Here is a 13,285-nt window from a genome sequence, read left to right as displayed (position 1 = left end):
AGGAAGACTTCAGAAACATGAAAAGTGAGATAGGATCGTAAGAAGCAACTGTGTGCAAAAGAAATTATAAACACATTGGTAGATCTAAATAGGTACAGATTCGAAAAATAATAGTAATGAAAACGGTGAGTAAAAACATGGTAAAATGAAATACTAGAGTGAAGTTAAAGCATTCTCTGTCTTGTTTACGAAGAAAATAGAAATATCAATTAACTTAAAATTTTTATAAAAATATGAAGTATGGGTGTTAAAAATGTTAGAGAAACAATGAAAAGAATAGAAACACAATGTGTCATTCCTAGGGTGGAAGAAATGCACACTCAAGGTGGATCTGTGCTCATAAAGTGAGTGTAAAAACCATGAATTGAAAGGATGCACATCAATTTCAAGATAGAAATTGTCTCCAGATGAGATTGGAAAGCAGTTCAACAAAGATTTTAGCATAGTCAGTACCTTTTCTTCTTTGCTGAAAAATGAAATCTAAGTAAGTATCCAAAACAAAATGGTAACATTCATTTAAACTTAGAGAGGGGCGCCTGGGTGGCTCAGGGTTTGATTTCATGGCTCATGGGTTCAAGCCCCACAGTGGACTCCATGCTGACAGCTCAGAGCCTGGAGTCTGCTTCAAATTCCCTCCCTCCCTCTTTCTCTCTCTCTCTCTCTCTGCCCCTGTCTCATTCTCACTCTGTCTCTGTCTCTCTCTCAAAAATAAACAAACATTAATACTTTTTTAAAAAATAAACTTAGTGGTGAGATGCTGTTGTGCTGTTTTCGTGTACCTCTCTATAATTTATCTTTTCAATTAAAAAATGTTTAAACTGGGGCACTTTGGTGGCTCAGTCAATTAAGCACTTGACTTGGGCTCAGGTCATGATCTCACAGTTCATGAGTTCGAGTCCCACATCAGGCTCTGTACTGACAGCTCAGAACCTGGAGCCTGCTTCAGATATATTCATTCATTTCTCTCTCTCTCTCTCTCTCTCTCTCTGTCTCTCTCTCTCTCTCTCTCTCTCTCTCTCTCTGTCTCTCTCTCTCTCTGTCTCCCTCCCTCCCTCCCTCCCTCTCAAAAAATAAAAAACATTGAAATTATTTTTTAAAAAATGTTTAAACTAAGGCGCTACAAATCCCAAAGGGTTTCTTGTGTTTGCTTAAAAGGCTGTGGAGGAGGGCCTAGAGAGCCCACCTCTGTGCTGGAGGGGGTGCCAACGGGAAGCATCCAGAGGCTGCAGAGTGGGGAGAGGCTTGAAGGGCAGGGCTGTTGTGGGGTGCCTAGGCCCTTTCCCCACCTGCTCTTTGCTTTTATATACAACTTTCTACAACAGCTTGTGCTCTCCCTATAGAAAACCATCCAGTCCCATATGGCTTATACCTCAGGCACCTGCAGATGGTATTGAGGGGCCCCGGGAGATGCAGCAGACTCATTAGGGGGCAAGAATTTGTTGGTGTCAGTAGAAGATAGAGTCAGAGAAAGCAGCCTACACTGCTTCAATTGTCTCATTTAGTTAGAGCCTCGTAAATAGCTCTTTAAGATGAGTACTACTGTCTTCACAGAACTACTATTGTGCCTATGGCCTCTCTCCTCCATGAACTACAAAGCTGGATCTGCAAATGGCAATAATAATAAATAATAATGATGATAATGATGATGATGATAAGAACAAAGCAGTGTCACGTCCTCTCACTAAGACCCCCAACACTGCTGTTGGACCTTGCCCATATCCCCTCTGCCCCCCCCCAATACCCCTGTCCTCTGCTTTTGACTCTGAGAGACCTCCTGCCACCCACACCCACCCAGCTTGCAGGCCTGGTCTTCACCATTGGGCGGCACAACTCTGCCCCGGCTGGGCCACTGCCCTTCACCAACTGGATTCAACTACCACCACTGAGTTGCCAGCGTCACCTTGCAGTTCACCCAGGACAAGAGTAGAGCAGGAGAGGTTGAGACGAGGAGGCCCTGTGTTTATCTCTTCAGTGTGAGAGCGTGTCCACAGGACAGAGATGGGACCTCCCCTCTGTGGCATGCACGTGTGATTCGTGCACGGTGCTCGCTGCATCTCACGCGTTTGCTCATCCCATCTTCCCAACAAGCCCACAAAGTATTATTAGCCCTATTCTAGACGTGGAAAGTGTGGTTCATAGAGGGCAAGTGACTTCCCAAAATTTATGAGTTGTTTTTCTTGTGGAAAGAGATGGAAAGACATAGGGTCCAGGATCCTGAACACATGACCTAGCCTTCCATAGCTACCCTCAAGAAACCCTGCAAGGGTTACAGATGCCCCGGGAAGATGATGATGATGATGATGATGATGATGATGATGATGATAGTAGTAACAACAGAAATATTTCTTGAGTACTGAAACACATATCATGCACTTTATATATATTACAGCATGTTAATATCTACAACAGAGTTATCAGATAAGCACCATAATGACCCCCATTTCATAGTCAAGAAAACTGGAAGCTTATAAGGATTAAGATATTGGCTCACATTGAAGCCTATAAAATTGTGGGATGGAGTTTCAACCCAGGTTATCTGACTCTAAAAATTAAAAGTATGATATCTAGATTAGTTAGGGTTAGGTCCTATGTGACAGAAAATCCCAATATAACTATGACTTAAACAAGACAGTTTATTTCTTTCTGAATTAAAAGAATGCTAGGGGCACCCAGGTGGCTCAGTTGGTTGAGCATCCAACTTCAGCTCAGGTCATGATCTCCTGGTCCGTGAGTTTGAGCCCCACATTGGGCTCTGTGCTGATAGCTGGCTGGAGCCTGCTTCAGATTCTGTGTCACCTTCTCTCTCTGTGCCTCCCCCACTCACATTGTTTCTCTCTCTCTCTCAAAAGAAATAAACATTTTTAAAAAGTTTTAATAAAAAAAAAAAAGAATGCTAGAAGCCGATGATCCAAGGCTATTAGGCACTTCCTAAATCCTCTGGATCTAGCTTATCACTGCCATGCTATAGTATGTCTCATGTCCTCATATTATAAGGGTGGCTGCTAGCATTCCAGCCATCACGTCTGTATTAGCAAGATAGAGGGGAAAAAGCAAAAGTCAAGTATCACTTGTCTTTTAAAGATGTTTCCTAAAACCAACCATCCTAGGCTTAGGAAAACTTTACTCTAGCAGAGTTCCTAGCCCAAAACTTATTTCGGTGAGCTGGGCTGAACCAGGAATAAGCCCAGTGCAGACAGGATTAATGCCTAGATTAGAACAAAAAGGCCTCCTTGTGTCCTTTCCACAAGGCTTATCTTGCCACAGTTGCTATAGACAAAACAGTGAGAGAAAACACACCAGTAAACATCCTTGGTTGTGTCCTGCCCTTGGGGGGAGAGTTAAGAACTGTGTTTAAAAGTTTCTTTTTAGCAAAGGTTGAAGCACTTTTGGATGTGAACAAAGGTTGACTGATTTCAAATTCCATGTTCATTCCACTGCACCACACCACATTTTTAAAGCCAACACTATCCTCCAGTAGTTATTCAGATAAATAAGTGATTCATATCATAAACCCATCAGGTTAAGTGGCACAGATGTTTCTGAAGCAAGGGACTTGCTCAAGGGTCTCTGCCAGCCAAGCCAGGAGTCACGCTGCTACCCCAGGGAGTTAAGTGCTGTAAGTCACTCGACGATGGAGGGGAATCTGCAGGATGTGATAGACAAGGATGATTTCATGTATGTTGTTCTAGGGCCCCGCCAGGGTGATGGGAAGGAGGAGGCTGCTCACAGAGGTCTTTCGAATTCACGGATGTCTGCATTTTCCCGTCAACTGGGTTCCTCCTGGTAGGGGCACACCTGCCCGTGGGATGGTGGCAATTTATTTTCGCTCTTTAAGAGGTTTGCTTCCTCCTTCCTACCCCAGGACCCGGCAAAGACACCGAAACACTGAAACAGGATATTGTGACTGCACTGCTTGATCCCATTTGTCCCCCAAGGACATTTGAACTCCCTTTCAGTAAAGATGACTTTCAGATTGTGTCTGTCTCTCTTCTCCCTCTGTCTGTCTCTCTACATTCACTGTAGTATCATAGACACCACAGGAAATCCCATATGGCAAGAACATAGAAAAAAGAAGCTGATTAATGAACCAATTCTTCCTGTAAGACTTACATAAAGCTGACTTGATCTAGGTAGGAATAATTTCAATAAAATGAAAATGGAACAAAATTAGAAATGCTTTGATGGTGTCATCTATAGAACAATGATTACAGAGTGAGAAAACATACCAGTTCCTTCAGACCAAGCAAATGTGTCCTAGCACTTAGCTCTAAAATCCATTTCTCACATGAAAGTGACATATTCACCCCCAGGGCTTCTCAGGCCATTTGAAGTCACCGAGTCTCTGTGAATCTGATTACAGCTGTGAGCCCACTCCCCAGGAAAAAAGCCCATACAACAATGCAATCACAGTTTTCATTCAGTTCCTGGAAAGTCACTGGCTCTGGAAGCTCATTCATGAATTCCAGTTCAGGAACCCCAGTCTAAGCTAAGGGCATGACCAAGACACCTGCCTCAAACCCTTTCCAGGTAGAGGGGGCAGAGAAAGGGAAGGGAGGAGGGATTTCCTACAGCTAATAGGGAACCATGTTGGAAGACTCTCAGGTCATGGCCCAATGGAAATAGGAGCACCATCTGCCATTAAGCCTTACCAAACATTGAGGATTCAACATTTATAAACTCTTTCAACAGTTTCTTTTTGTACTTCTCTCCCTTCCTCTACCTTTTAAAATTAAAGGCCCATTTTAACATAGTTAACTAAAACCCAGGGGTGGTGACAAAGGAAATTTTGCTTTGATTTAGCTCACGGCAAGGGCGTTCCTGCAGGCTTCGAGTGGGGGGTGGGGGGTATGAGGTGAGACCAGATGTAAGAGGCTGGGGGCAGGGTGACACGCCTAGAATCAAAGCACCCTACCCCCTTCTCTTCCTGAGTTCATGAACCCCCCATGAGAGGGATGAGGAAGGGCTTTGACATAGACAGACATGTCACTTATGTCACTTATGGCTTACAAGGCTTGGGCAAGGCATTACATCCAAGCCACACAGTCAGTGCCCGGCAAACTGTAGATCCCATAAAAGCAGGGTTCTCGAAGAGAACTAAGATTTTAAGGTGTGTCTTACTCCATTTGGGCTGCTACAACAAAAATACCACAGGTTAGGTGTTCTAAAAGCAAACATGAGGGCGCCTGGGTGGCTCAGTCGGTCGGGTGGCCGACTTCGGCTCAGGTCACAATCTCGCTGTCCGTGAGTTCGAGCCCCGCATCGGGCTCTGTGCTGACAGCTCAGAGCCTGGAGTCTGCTTTGGATTCTGTCTCTCTCTCTCTCTCTCTGTGCCACTCCCCTGCTCACACTCTGTTCTCTCAAAAATGAATGAACGTTAAAAAAATTTTCTTAAACAAACAAACATGTATTTCTTATAATCCCAAAGGCTTGGGCACCTGGGTGACTCAGTTGGTTAAATGTCCCACTCTTGGTTTCGGCTCAGATAATGATCTCACAGTCTATGGGTTTGAGCCCCATGTCAGGCTCCATGCGGACAGTGCAGAGCTTGCTTTGGATTCTCTCTCTCTTCTACTCTCTCTGCCCCTCCCCTGCTTGCATGTGCACATATACATACACACACTCTTTCTCTCTCAAAGTAAATAAACAGACTTAAAAAGAAAAACAATTTTGAAGGCCAGAATTCCAAAATCAAGGCTTAAGTCGATTCGATGTCTGGTAAGAGCCCACTTCCTGGGTCCTAGATGGCTCTTCTTGACTTAATCACCTCCCAGAGGCCCCACCTCCTAATACTATCCCAAGGTGGAGTTAAATTTCAATAAATGCTTTGGGGGGAGGTGCAAATATTCAGTCCATATCAGGGGATAATGGGCAGTAAGGCCTCCGAGTCCTGGGCAATAAGAAGGCAGAATGCCCATCTGTGGGGTCCTCCAGGATGTGCTCAGATTTGTTCAGGATATTGGGGCCAGAGTAGAAATCTTGACTTGCTACAAAGACCCAGAACCCAGCAGCACAGCCCAGAACCATTCTCTGGGGAGAGATTAGAGACTGACATGGAGGCCACCCTCTTGTGGAAATGGATGAAAGGAAAGATTTTTAAATCACAGTGAAAGATGAAGCACAAAGCGCATAAGACGGTGCATAGAGCTTGGGGTAGAGGGGCGGGCATGAGCACTGCTATTGGCATTTACCAAAGAACAATCTCTGAGTCCCATCTCCTCTGTCAAGAGGCAAACCAACTCCTGCCTGGGGTGCCAGCTGCACCTTTCCCACCTGCCCGTGCCTCAAGTGACCATCCAGGAGCAGCATGGGCTAGGACTACATACCCAGCAGTGATAACAACTGCCACCCAAGGTGAAAAGAGACCAGCCCAGGCTTTTCCCCAGATGAGATTATTTCCAGAAAGGAAATCTGCCAAGAGACAAGAGCTACCGAGAACGGGGAGGAGGCAATGGCATATTGGGGCCATGGGGGAAAAGTTGATTTCTGGTGCTGCCCATACCTAAAGGTAGCAGAGAAATCAAACGCACCAGGAGGGCACATCCTTCTTCACAGCCCCCACGCCCAGGCCTTTATTTGGAGATAGCATATCCGTGTCTTCTGGAACCCAGAGGTGCTATACTAGTCTGCGCCCATCTCCCTATGAGGACCCATACAGAGACAAGGCTAGTCCCAGGCCCAGCCTATCTCCTTTGGGCACCCTTCTCTCCACACATCAAATCAGCCTGAGTGTCCCATCTACAACGAAAAGAAAGGACACGCAAGCAAGGATTCCCAGAGCTGACTCCCAGCCCTCATCTCAGGCTGGCCCTCTGCTTGGCAGAGCTCAAAGCAGGCTTATTTCCCCCAAGGTTGTCACAGACCAATTTCCTAAACTGCATGAAAACAGAAAACAAACAGAAAACCAAATCCACCAAAGCTCGAGTCTCGAGAACAGCTTGGCAGGCAGGAGCAACGTGCTAACAATTTCATGCTGTTTTAAGAGTTTCTAACTAAGCATCATGCACCAACAACCAGATGTGCCCTGATACCAGAAGGGGACATAGGCTTCTAGAGACAGACCAAGATCCATAAAACGGGAAAACACTCATCAGGAAACGGCTTGCGAGCGTTATGGGCTCGGTGGCTGGTGGGGAGGCTCTCAGGCAGTCTGCCCTGCAAACTCATTCACACAGCCGTTCATTCAGTTCTGCCAAAGAACGTTAGTTGGTGTCTTCACTGTGCTGGTCGCCGTGCTGGGTACCCGGGATACTGAGGAAACTCTCATAGCCTGTGCAGAACAGAGGCAACGTAATTAGAGCATCATATGCTGTGTCTGAAATGGAGGAAAGAAGCCCAGATAAAGGGGTCTGACTCTTGTGCAGGGACCTTAGTTCCCCAGTGGAATGACATCATCTCTTAGTCTCTGTCACCAAAGCCCAACGCTGAGATGCCCACAGCGCCCACACTGGCCAGGGCCCAGGGCTCCTAGCTGCCCCACAGGACCATCCCCTTAGAGTGTGATGCCGGCTGACCCAGGACAGACAGACATCCATCATGCTACTTTCAATTTCTACCTCATTAGCTTAGCTTACCACCTGCCTACTTGCAGGATAAAATAATTAATATTTTGTCGCTGAAATTATTGTGAAATAGCAGTTATGTTGCATTTGGGATTTAAACTTGTTCATTGGATAAATGTAAATATTTAAGTCATAAATGATGTTGAGATGTTCCATTTCTTCTTCATTAAAAAAAAATCTTCCTTTTTCTCAAAAAGTAGCTGCTAGCCCTATCTTCCCCTAACCTGAGAGGTCAGTCCAGGTCAGAAGTCCTCTTGCGCCTCAGGGAGTCCTTGCTCCCTGGCAAAGTCCATTAGCTCAGGCTTAATGCTGTCCTAAAGCCAGCAGCCCTCTTTAGTAGGGCTGCTGGGCGTCACCTGGTAACTTGTTTATGACACCGGCTCTTGGATGGGGGAGGGGAGGGTGGGCGTGAAGGTCACAAGTAGGTGGGAATTGCACACCTCAGGCTGGAGCCTCCCCTTGGTCATTATCCCCCCCACCATGACCTCAGGGGGCCGGGGACCCATCCCTCCTTGAGCTAACACAGGACAAGCCAGCACAAAAGAACTGCAAACAGGCCCCTAATTAATGGGTTTGCTCAGAGCTGTTTCCCTGTTTAGGGACTTCATCCCAATAATTGCAGGCTCCATAATCATTAATCAGTCACTACTACTTTTCTGGGTGCCGACCACAAGCCCAGTGCTGTTCCAACAACTGTGAGGAGAAGAGAAGAGAACAAAAACGAAGGTCTGTGCCTGGTGTTTCGTGTGCATGAGCTCCCTGGAGCCTCACAGGGATCCTGAGACAGAGGTGTCCTCATCCCCCTTTTCAGAGGAGGCAACTGAGTTGCAAAGAAATTAATGAGCTCAAGGTCATTGGCTCATAAGCAAGAGAGTGAGATGTTGAACCTTGGTCGGGCTGACTCCAAAGCCTGGGCTCTGGGAGGTAACAGATTAACTGTTCAAAACTGGTCCAAGGCTGAAGAGCTCCTGGTTGGCTTGTGCCAGGCACACTCTCTGGAGCCGAAAGGAAAGAGGACCCAGGGCTGAGGTCCTGGGAGACTTTCCAAAGGAGCAGCCTGAAGGATGTTCAATAAATTGCACTCAGGCACTTTCTCCAACCACTAAGTCCAGGGTTGGAAAGGACTGTGGAATCTGTACCTCAATCAAGGCCGGAAAATGATTAGTCAAACATCCAAGGAGGACACGTAGACATACACACACATGCGCACACATGCAGGCCCCCCCTTAGCAGCTCCAAATAGCACCTACAATGGGCACAAGATTAGAGGACCTCAGTGGGCAGCAAGATATTGGCACCGAACACTAGTGGGGATTAGGGTGAGAGCCAAGCCGAGAGGAGCCAGTGAGTCCTGTGATCACCCTGGACCTGGAAGGCTGGCAGCTCCCAAATGTCTCCATTTAGACTTGTCCCAGAACATGAGAAGTGCCAAGGGTAGAGGAGAGGGGCCAGGAGACAAAGAAGAGCAGGAGCTAACCAGGAGTCAGGCCCTTTCTTCTTACTCAGTCATCCCAGCCATGCCCCCACCTCCAAACTCTCCCTACCTGATCCTGGACACACACACTGGCTAGGTGTCCAGACCTCCCAGCTCCAGGGGAAGAAACGCACAACGCAATCCCATACACTTTCACCCACACATTCCCCTCCCACTCCCACCCGCCCTGGCTCCTTCCACATTGATGTCTCCACCCAGCAGAGAGTCAGAGCCTCCAGGCCACGCCTGGGTCTGTCAAAGATGAACCAATGAGAGGCCAGCTGGGATCTGACCAGCCCATCCCCTGGATGTTGTACGCGTGCCAGTCCCAGAGGAGTCCCATGGGACAAACTGTCCTCCCTACAGCTGAGGTAAGAATGTGAGCCTGGCCCCAGGGGTCCTCCAAGCCCATCATCCAGGGCTCCTGGGACCTGACACACTGCCCAACAGTCCAGAAGGCATATGATTCTGCCAATAGCCTGTGTTTCTGAATTAGATTCAGAGTGAGCTGCTGGCCCAAGAGGAGCAGGCCACTTCCTCCCGTGGCCAGGTTCTCAGTCTTTAAGGAAAGTGCACTCTGGTCCTGGAAAACAGGCTTGGAGCTAGTGGCCAGGCACTGGCCAAGATTGGATAAGCCCAACCCCAAACAGTCAGCAAGGCCCAGCCCAGCTCCACCTACCAGTTAGTACAGTTCATCCAGAAACCTCCTTCTCGCTCTGATGCCCAGTCCTCAGCAAAATCTGAACCAGGACCAGTCCTCTGTGAGTAGAGGTCCCTGCATGCGTGAGCTGAGGAGACCTGTCCTATTCTGAGGCAGCTCCCTCCTCCTAACCTCCCTTCCCTTGGCTTCTCTCCCAATCTTCCACAGAGCCTCTGGCTGTTCTGTCCTTGACTAAGTGGCCAGGGAGGCAAAAGAAAAAGGAAAAAAAAAGCACTGATCATTCTAATTTGCCACTAGCTACTGAGGTTTCTCTGGAGAGCCTTCCCCATGCCACGTCTATAGAGCCTGTGGGAAAAGATGTTGGAAAGTCCAGAAGCAAGCTATGGCTGGATTGTGATGTTGTAGCCCATCAGGAAGGAGACAGGGAACAGCCCAGATTTCCCATGTCTTGAATCCCAGAAGAAACACAAAGCCAAGTCTGTGACCTTCGTTTATATTGTGGTTATTTATTATTCTAGGAAGAAGGGAGTGTCAAGGAGGGAGATTTCCAACAGTAGCATCATTCGTGAGCATGCCTGGGGGGTGTGCCAGCTTGCCACCCTCAACAATGCAGGGTCTGACCAGTGCATGAGCCTCACAAAGGGACACCCACCTTCTAGAGCATCGCGGCCTGCAGGAGCCCTCCTGGGCCTTTCTTGAAGCTAACAAATTGAGAAACTCGGCTTCAGGGAAGAAACCAGCAACAGCTTGGGGCTGCAGTGGAATAAGCTACAGGAATGAGCAGGAAGTGCCCTCCCTGATCGTCCTGCATCTTGCTGAACATCCATCCCCAGCTAACTGACCAGTTCTGTCCTTCCACCTATCCCTTCCTCTCCTCTCTCTCTAGCCCGTCTCCCTCCCCCACTCTCTCCCCATCTCCCCCTCCATCTCTACCTCTCATCCTGCACATCTCTCATGTGTGTGTGTCTCTTGCCAGCAACTCTCTCTTTCCCACTCTCTGCTCCTCTTTCAGCTCCAGCCAAGCCCCCACAGGCCCCAAAGCCAGCAGGGGATGAGTTGTTTCAGAGCTGAATGGAACAGAAAACCATATTTTTTTACTCTAAATGTGTTTCGGTGGAGCCGCCTCTGCTGAAAGGCAGCCACAAGTGGGCTCAGACATGGAACAGCGGCTTCAGGGGCAAGCTATGGCTGGATTGGGAAGCACACTGTTTGTTCTTTTCAACCCCTCTTGCCCTGCATATATATGTCTGAGTCACCTTCACTCAACACTTCACCTCCAGCCCAAAATGCCTTTCAACCACCTTTCTCTTCAGCAGAAGTAACCTAACTTGGGCAAGTGACTGGGAGAAGAGGATTCCTCTGAGAAACTCCCAGGAATCACCTCAACACCAAACACTGCAGAGAAGCAGTCCAGAGAAGTGAAGTTCAAGGATACCGTCCACAGATCCAAGTCATCCACAGACATCCCTGCCAGTGCTAGCTTCAGGGCATTGAGCCAGCCCTGTAAGACCCAGCGGGGTGGACCCATGGACAGGGTTCAAACAAACACACACGGACATCACCTCAGATGGCAAGAACCCCTCACCAGGGTAAATTTTCCAACACTGAACTATCAAGTAGGATTGTCAGATAAAATACATGATACCCAATTAAAACTGAATTTCAGATGAACAACAAATAATTTTCTAGTATAAATATCATAAATATTCCATGGGACATACTTATATTCCAAAATAATTAATTGTTTGGAGTATCTGGGTGGCTCAGTTGGTTGAGTGTCCAACTTCAGCTCAGGTCATGATCTCATGGTTCATGGGTTCAAGTCCCACATCAGGCTCTGTGCTGACAGCTCAGACTCTGCAGCCTACTTTGGAGTCTGTATCTCCCTCTCTCTCTGCCCCTTCCCTGCTTGCCATCTGTCTCTCTCTCCTTGTCTCTCTCAAAAATAAACATTAAAAATAATAAATAAATAAATAAATAAATAATTCTTTATCTCAATTTCAAACTTAACTGGGCATCCTGTTTTTATTTGCTAAATATGGTGACACTACTATTAAATGACCTGACTCCACAGTCATGTTGAAAATAAAATATACCATAGGGCAAAAGGGACAAGAAATCACTATATGCTCACCTCTTCCTTGTCCCTAAAGGTATTTCTTCATTCTTCAGCTGGGTCTGGGCTGTTTCGAGTTCTCCATATTGACCTCTCTTACCCCCATCCCACCTCAGTTGCTCCTAGCTCCTGTGGCCCAGAGGTACACCAATGCTTTTGTCCCTTAATTTGGCTGAATTGAAGTCGAATTTTTCAAAATGAACTTTATTAGAAAAATAAAGGAGCATAGAAATATTTGAATTCATAAAAGGAAGTATAGTAGTTGCCACATGTAAGATCAGGTATCAAAGCCCTGAGATCAGGTAAGTCTAGACACGGTCGGGTCGCTCTTTTCCTTCAACTGTTCTTGGATCCACTGACTGGTAGCAAGGTTTTCTACCTGGCAGGCCCTTCAGTGAAGCTGGCAGAACATTCTGGAACAGAGGCTCTTATTGGCCACATATTAGAATCACCTAGGAAGCTTTGTGCAGCTTCTCCCAGACCAATTAAATCAGTATTTCTGAAAATTGGACTCAAGTAGCTGGGTATTTAAAGGCTCCCCAGGTGATTCTAATATGTAACCAGCGTTGGGAACCCATGCACATCAGAATCACCTGAGAACCAATAAAAAACTACTGATGCTTGCATGCCACCCTCTGATTGCCTTCTGATTTAATTGGTACAAGGGGCAGCCTGGGCACTGGGATTTTTTAAAAGCTCCTGAGGTGATTTTAATGTGCAGCAAAGTTTGAGAACCACAGCTCCTCACACTTTAATAGACTTCAGATCTCCCAGGGACCTTGCTAAAATGCAGATGCTGACTCAGTAGGTCTGGGGTGGGACCTGAGATTCTGCATCTCTAACAAGTCCCGGGTGACACGAACGCTGCTGGTCCCCAGGTCGTACTTTGATTAGCAAAGTCCTAGACCGGTGACCCTCAAGCCTGGTTGTATGCTGAAGTCATCTGAGGCACCTTGACAACTACCTCGGCTTGGGTCCCACCGCTGGGGATTCTGATGTAATTGGTATGAGGCAGGTCCTGGACCCTGGGATTGTAAAAGCCTCCCAGGTGATTCTGATGTGCAGCCAAGGTTGAGAACCTTGGATGTGGCCCAACATCTAGACGTCATTTTACAAGTGGCCCTCTGACCCCAAGAGGGAAATACCACTCTCCACAAGCTGCTCTGACTCACCTCTGTTCCCTGTTCCTGCTGGCAGAAGATACTTGCTTCCCTTGCCTCAGAAGGCCATGCCCTCTAGTAAAAATTCCCTTTCTCCCACTTTGACCCGAATAAAGCATTTGATTCCCAGCTCAGTTGCAAAAGAGAAATGATTGACACAGTACCTTGAAACCAATGGCTGGTCAGAGCCCGCCCACCCTCCTTGCTCTGTCACCCACTGCTTGCTGCCTTTGCTCGGGGGTCTTGCACAAAGGTGCCTCCACCAGAGGAACCAGGGGCCTCAGAAGAGTGCATTTCAGCCTTAGGGTATCACAC

General features: G+C 47.3%; 2 long non-coding RNA genes across 2 annotated transcripts in view; both read right to left on the bottom strand.

The window, feature by feature from the left end:
• LOC115289109 overlaps positions 1-9,903 on the bottom strand; it is a 79,936-nt gene extending 70,033 nt beyond the window's left edge. Inside the window, exon 1 of the long non-coding RNA XR_003907383.1 lies at positions 9,713-9,903. This is a non-coding gene — a long non-coding RNA (uncharacterized LOC115289109). The remainder of the gene's footprint in view (positions 1-9,712) is intronic.
• LOC115289108 lies at positions 6,950-7,875 on the bottom strand. The gene is made up of 2 exons (XR_003907382.1): positions 7,784-7,875; positions 6,950-7,267 (listed from the first exon to the last, which is right to left on the bottom strand). It is a non-coding gene; the product is annotated as an uncharacterized LOC115289108 (long non-coding RNA).
• Positions 9,904-13,285: the final 3,382 nt, after the last annotated feature.

This window comes from Suricata suricatta, chromosome 4, assembly GCF_006229205.1.
Source record: "Suricata suricatta isolate VVHF042 chromosome 4, meerkat_22Aug2017_6uvM2_HiC, whole genome shotgun sequence".
NCBI classification, from domain to species: Eukaryota; Metazoa; Chordata; class Mammalia; order Carnivora; family Herpestidae; genus Suricata; species Suricata suricatta.
This window is presented reverse-complemented; position numbering and strand designations above follow the sequence as displayed.